The following is a 6483-nucleotide window of genomic DNA, read 5'->3' as shown; positions in this document are numbered from 1 at the left end:
GCTCTGCCCCTGGCATTGCTGAAGTCCATGGGCGACGGTAACCGCTCACCATCAGGTGGGCCGTATACTCGTCTGCCTACAAGGGCAATAAAAAAAAAACAATTTGTTGTTCTATAACTGACTTGTTGTTGTTTGACATTGTATTAACATTTCTTCTTTTCTTTTTTTTGATATGACATTACATTTTTAGACATTTTTATTAATATTTCAACAGATAGTACTGTTTTTTTTTATTATTATTATTATTGTATTCCATTTTCGAGCCGATGAATTGCCAATGCTATTATGTACGCCATTGTTGTTACATGCATCAGGCCATAAATTAAACAGTTTAAGTTTCTTTTCAATGTTAGATGTTTGTGATGTGGCAGTTCTTTTTTAAATTAATAAATAAACTATTACGCAGTCAGAGTGCAAAGTCTAAATCTAAAATAGAATTCGATACGGCGATTCCTAATTCAGTATACGTCGAGTATTCGCTGTGTGAGCTGGAAACATCCTGCGAACGAGGAAACTGAGCGCGCGTGCTCACAACGCTTCCTGTGGCGTGTTCGTTTTAGAAGCCCACTGTGCTTTTTGGACACGCCATTCTCCGTGGGGCACATATTATGCCTATACTCATGGCGAATACTCGAATATGCACTACTAACACATATTTCCGTATCTATATATATAAATGAATTGCTGTTCGTTAGTCTCGCTAAAACTCGAGAACGGCTGGACCGATTTGGCTAATATTGGTCTTGAATTATTTGTGGAGGTCCAGAGAAGGTTTCAAAGGTAGATCAATATGAAAATGCTCGGAATTAAATAAAAATAACAGTTTTTTGTTTTAAGTTTATTTTATACAAAAGTTTATGTCTTTTATTTATTTATCGAATGAGGCACTACGAAGTCTGCTGGGACAGCTAGTTAAAAATATATATTCGCTTTATTCAAAAACATTTCCTCTAGAAACCTATTTTATGAAAAATACATTTTTAAGTCTTGAAAAACAGTGTGCTTTTTGGACACGCCATTCTCCATGGAGCACATATGCATATACTCATAGGGAATACTCGAATACGCACTACTGACATATATTTCCATATTAAAAATATATATTCGCTTTATTCCGAAATATGAAGTCGTTAAAAACAGACTACTCTAATATCACAAAATGTGACATTCTCGAAGAAGTAGCTTAACAATATGTATTAAAATTTAGTTGTAATGATCTAATCACCAATGAATTATCATTGGCTTTAGTCTTAAATAAGTAAGTGCTTAAAAATATTACCTTGAAATTACTTTTCGTGCATGCGTAAAACTTTTTGCAACGTCACTTAATTTCTGTACCGTTTATTTTCTTTGCAACAGTATTGATCAAAATTATAGCATATTATTATGTCATATCCAATCTAAATTGGCATTGATACATCGATGTATCTCATTCATTGTTAGATCACAACCATAACCACAGCCTAGATGTCAATGCAAAATAATTATGTCATGTCAATCTTCTAAATCCCAATCCCACAGCTCGAATTTAAAAAGTCAATATTGATCTAAGAAACATACTCAAAAAATTAAACAAAATCTAACTGATTTACAAATAAATATTTTCACTAGTTACCTGTTCTTTACATTATTACAATTGCCATAACAGTCGATATATTTCTGATAAATGAAATATTAATATAACAGTAACGGCATACAATAATCTAAATAGATTTTCGGTAAAATCCCTTCTAAGGATTTAATAACTCAACATACTTTTTGCGTCCCTATAGCCCACTGAGTTTCTCGCCGGATCTTCTCAGTGGGTCGCGTTTCCGATCCGGCGGTAGATTCTGCGAAGCACGGCTCTTGATAGGGTTCGTGTTAGCAACATCGTCAAGTTTGAACCCCGTGAGCTCACCTACTAGTTAAGTTTACGCTGATATGGTCTCTCTAGACCAGGGGTGGGCAAATATTTTGATAATCGGGCCACATTGCAGATGAAAATTTGACCTCGGCCAAAACAGCTTTTTTCTAATTTTATATTGTACAACTATTATATATACTGTAATTTTTCAATTATCACAATTATATTTTCGAATAGGATGCGCTGATAAGAGCGGTTGTCCGGGAGAAAATTTTGGCTCCCACCGGCCTTGATAATGTGTATCAGTATTGCTTAATATTTTATCTAAAAAAATTTAAGCACCAATTTATGTTATATAAAAACTAATATTTGTGTTTTTAATAATAATATATACAATGCTTCACGGGCCCAACAAAATTCTACCACCATTTGCCCAGGCCTGCTCTAGACCATCAGCTTAAGTAAAAAAGCGTCCCTAAAATAAAACCATAGATTTCTTAACTCCTCTGGCACTAATGAGTCCAGTCAAAATAAAGCGTCTCAAAATAACCGTGATCCGATCTGACGTGGAGTGCTTTTGTGTATATTTTTCCAATATATACCCCACTAAACGTACTCGTAACTCAGTTGCGGGCAGTAGATTCGACTCATGGGGTAAACAAACATTCTTCAACTCCTCACCGCCTTTGATTTTAGTGATGCGATGCTTTAAATGGTTTTCGTCAAAACTGTTTTAGTCTAGTGCCGTTGTGACTTGTTATTTAAATAAAGTAACATAAAGAAAATGAAAATTTAGCGGTTAGCCTGGTATGGACATGTGGTGCGTTTTTTTTTTCTGTTTATTGCTTAGATTAAACACTGGTAGAGAGTACCGCCTTTGCAATCTAATCCGAATTTGACCTGGCATTAAATTGTTTTTTTTTATTGCTTAGATGGGTGGACGAGCACACAGCCCACCTTTTCTTAAGTGGTTACTGGAGCCCATAGACATCTACAACGTAAATGCGCCACGCACCTTGAGATATAAGTTCTAAGGTCTCAGTATAGTTACAACGGCTGCCCCATCCTTCGAACCGAAATGCGTTACTGCTTCACGGCAGAAATAGGTAAGGCGATGATACCTACCCGTGCGGACTTACAAGAGGTCCTACCAGCAGTAATTACGCAAATTATAATTTTGCAGGTTTGATTTTTATTACACGATGTTATTCCTTCACCGTGGTAGTACCCTTACCAGTAACCTTAGTACGACACCTATACCTACCTCTCTTCAAGCCGAAACGCATAACAGCTTCGCTAAGCATGTGGGCTCACAAGACGACACATTAATTACGCAAATTCTATTTTTTTTCTAATTTAATTTTTATTAAACGATGTTGTTCCTTTATCGTGACAGTCATTCGTAAACTGACGTTAAGCACAAATTACATTACAAAAAAAAGTACCTACTCATGGAATTCGAACACCGCCACAGTTGCATCGCTCGATACGAATGTACCGGGCGTCTTATCCTTTAAGCCACGACGACTTCAAAAAAGATCACCTTAAACCATACCGACCGAGCATACGAACTGAGATTGAGAAATCAAATTTAATTTTCCAAAAACTTTAGCCTCTATTGCTTACCCGTTTGCATTACCAACGCTTTAGAACAAATATATTGTCTATATATACAAGTAATCTATAACGTTTTATTGTTTTGTTTATTGAATTCCATTTCGATATACATCGACTGTATTTTGAGTAATGGAAGAAGATAATAAAACATAAAAAATATTATATAAAAAGATAATTTCATCTTCTGTTAGAATATATTGATTCTCGCTAATACATCACTATTAGACTCACGGTAAGTTATTTCGTATTATCCGTTATGAAATGAAAAACTGAATGATTTATGGGATTACATCATTTTTTTCTAATCCAATAATATATCGGATAGCATTTGGCAGAAACTTCAATGGTATTTCGTACAGAGCATTAGATTGTTTTTCTACAATCAAAGATAATATACAATTTTCCACAAGTATTTACGTAAATTATTTTATAAATCATTTTTAAATCAACTTTATAAAGGTATTTAAATCGCAACTTTTGCGTCATTTTCCACAAAAACTCTCAATAATTTAAGAATTAAGGACAGACTGTAATTAAGATAAAAATGCCGTTGCAGTGGTCTGATGCTTAAGGACCCTAGTGTACTGGTATCAATCGATGAATATCTGATGTCTGATGTATGAATTTACCTACATATTATGTCCTGAAGTCGTCTAAAGGATAAGACATCCGGTGCATTCGTGTTAGATTAAATAAATAACACTAAGTTTTACACAGTTATACTTTGTATTTATTAATATTTAATATAGATGAAAATGAGTATATCAGAGGAAGTGTGAAAGTGGCCCCGGTAATCAACAAATTAAGGAGCGGACGGTTAGCGTGGTATGGACATGTGATGCGTAGAGAGAGATGCATGTGACTAGGAGATGTATGGAAATGGTAGTGCAAGGTAGAGGGGGAAGAGGTCAACCAAAGAAGACATGGATGGAGTGTGTGAATGACGATATGAGAGAGAGAGGAGTGAGTGTTGAGATGACGGCTGATAGAAGAGAATGGAAGAGAAAAATTAGCTGTGCTGACCCCACCTAGTGGGATAAGGTGCAGAAAAAGAAGAAGAAGATAGATGAAAATACAATGCGGTGGATGTCACGGCGTAGAGAGAGAAGTATTGTCATAGATTATATATCATCTCATATTCATATTGAGATATACAAAATTATTTCAACAATTCGTATCTAGCGATGCATCGGTGTTCGAATCTCGCAGGCGGGTACCAATTTTTCAAATTAAATACATACTTAACAAATTTTGACGATTGACTTCCATTAAGAACGAATAACATCATGCAATAAAAATTAAACCTGTAAAATTATAATTTACGTACGTATATTACTGGTGTTATAACGTCTTGTAAGTCTGCACGGGTAAGTACCACCACCCTGTGCCTATTTCTGCCGTGAATCAGTAACGCGTTCGGCTTGAAGGGCGAGGCCGGCGTTGTACTGTATTTTGACCTTCCGTGGCTGGTGACTTCAATGTAGGTACTATGACGTCATCGTTTTAAAGTAAAAACGGAAGAAAGTGAAGTCTAATTACAAACAACGTAACGTTTAAGGGCGCTTTAATAATATCATCACCTCATTCTTGGTACACGCGTGGAAATAAATTGAGCGCGCATTAGTCATTGTTAAGAAAAGACTAGTGGCTTACTTATAATCAAGAAGTTGAAGAATAAAATATGAGACGGTTCGCTTTTTGCACTTTATATAATATAGTATAATATATTCAGGATCCTGTGCTATGCTGGTTTAATTTGCACTTTAAACTTACTTAATTTTTGTTGCTGTTAGGGCGACTTTGAACCTTCTTTTTTTTCCTACCTATGCTGATAGCCTTGAGAGTCTATTTCAGCTTCGCCCTAACGTGTGTAGGTGCGCTCACGGGGCTCAAACCGGAGTGTTGCTAACACTGACCCTAGCAAGAGCAGTGCTTCGCAGAATCTACCACCGGATCGGAAACGCGGCCCACTGAGAAGATCCGGCGAGAAACTCAGTGGGCTGTGTCTGTGGGTTAATTCGCTCGTCGAGTCCTTCGTCGCAAGCGACGGGTTCGACGAGGACGGTGACCGGTACTTGTGGTGCCTAAAAACGCCGTTAATGGATCGGGAGGATCCGTAATGACGTCCTTTGGGCGACGTCGACTGTTTACCATTCGGCATCCTTCTGATAAACTCATTGTGAGCGAAAACATTTAATTACCATAAAACACCACCGGTCAAATGATTACAGGAATCGGTGCAGACCTAATGATAAGCACGATCTCTGCTTCCGTAGCGAACGTCTAAGAGCCAATCTAGCGGGATGGAAATGACAAACATCCTTCCATGAAAACAACATTCTTGTAATTTCTATAAAATTGACGCCACCGTCGATCACTTAAAATTTCCTGCATTTTTTTTATTTTAATAACAATGCATTCGAAGTGATACTCCGTAGCGAGGAGACGACAGGTTTATGCGTCCGCGTTATACGAACATGTAAATGCTGTGAGAAAAATCGCTTTGTGATCAACGTGAGAAAAATTAAATAGGTAAAAAAAATTCATGTCAATGTCATATCACATAAATAGAAATAATACAATATTTTAAAAATTAAATAGAAAAGATTCATTACTAACTTCACTCGAGATTTGTTTAGTTCTCGTTTTGATATAGGTACGCGCAGAGCTATTTTTTTAGATTCAGACAAACTTACGACCCAACTAATGTCAAATGGTCAGCAGCGGTTAACGATTGTAAAGTATATAAGCAATGTCAGCACACGCCCTACATAATAATACATAACAATACATATATACATTGTCTAAGCTATATTATGAAATGAAGGAAATGATTTTTTTTTCTCCTACCTTAGCTGATAGCCTTGAGAGGCTATATCAGCGCAACCTTAATTAGTAGGTGAGCTCACGGGGCTCAAACCTGATGACGTTGCTAACACGAACCCTAGCAAGGGCCGTGCTTCGCAGAATCTACCACCGGATCGGAAACGCGACCCACTGAGAAGATCCGGCGAGAAACT

This window comes from Bombyx mandarina, chromosome 07, assembly GCF_030267445.1.
Source record: "Bombyx mandarina strain Sakado chromosome 07, ASM3026744v2".
NCBI classification, from domain to species: Eukaryota; Metazoa; Arthropoda; class Insecta; order Lepidoptera; family Bombycidae; genus Bombyx; species Bombyx mandarina.
This window is presented reverse-complemented; position numbering follows the sequence as displayed.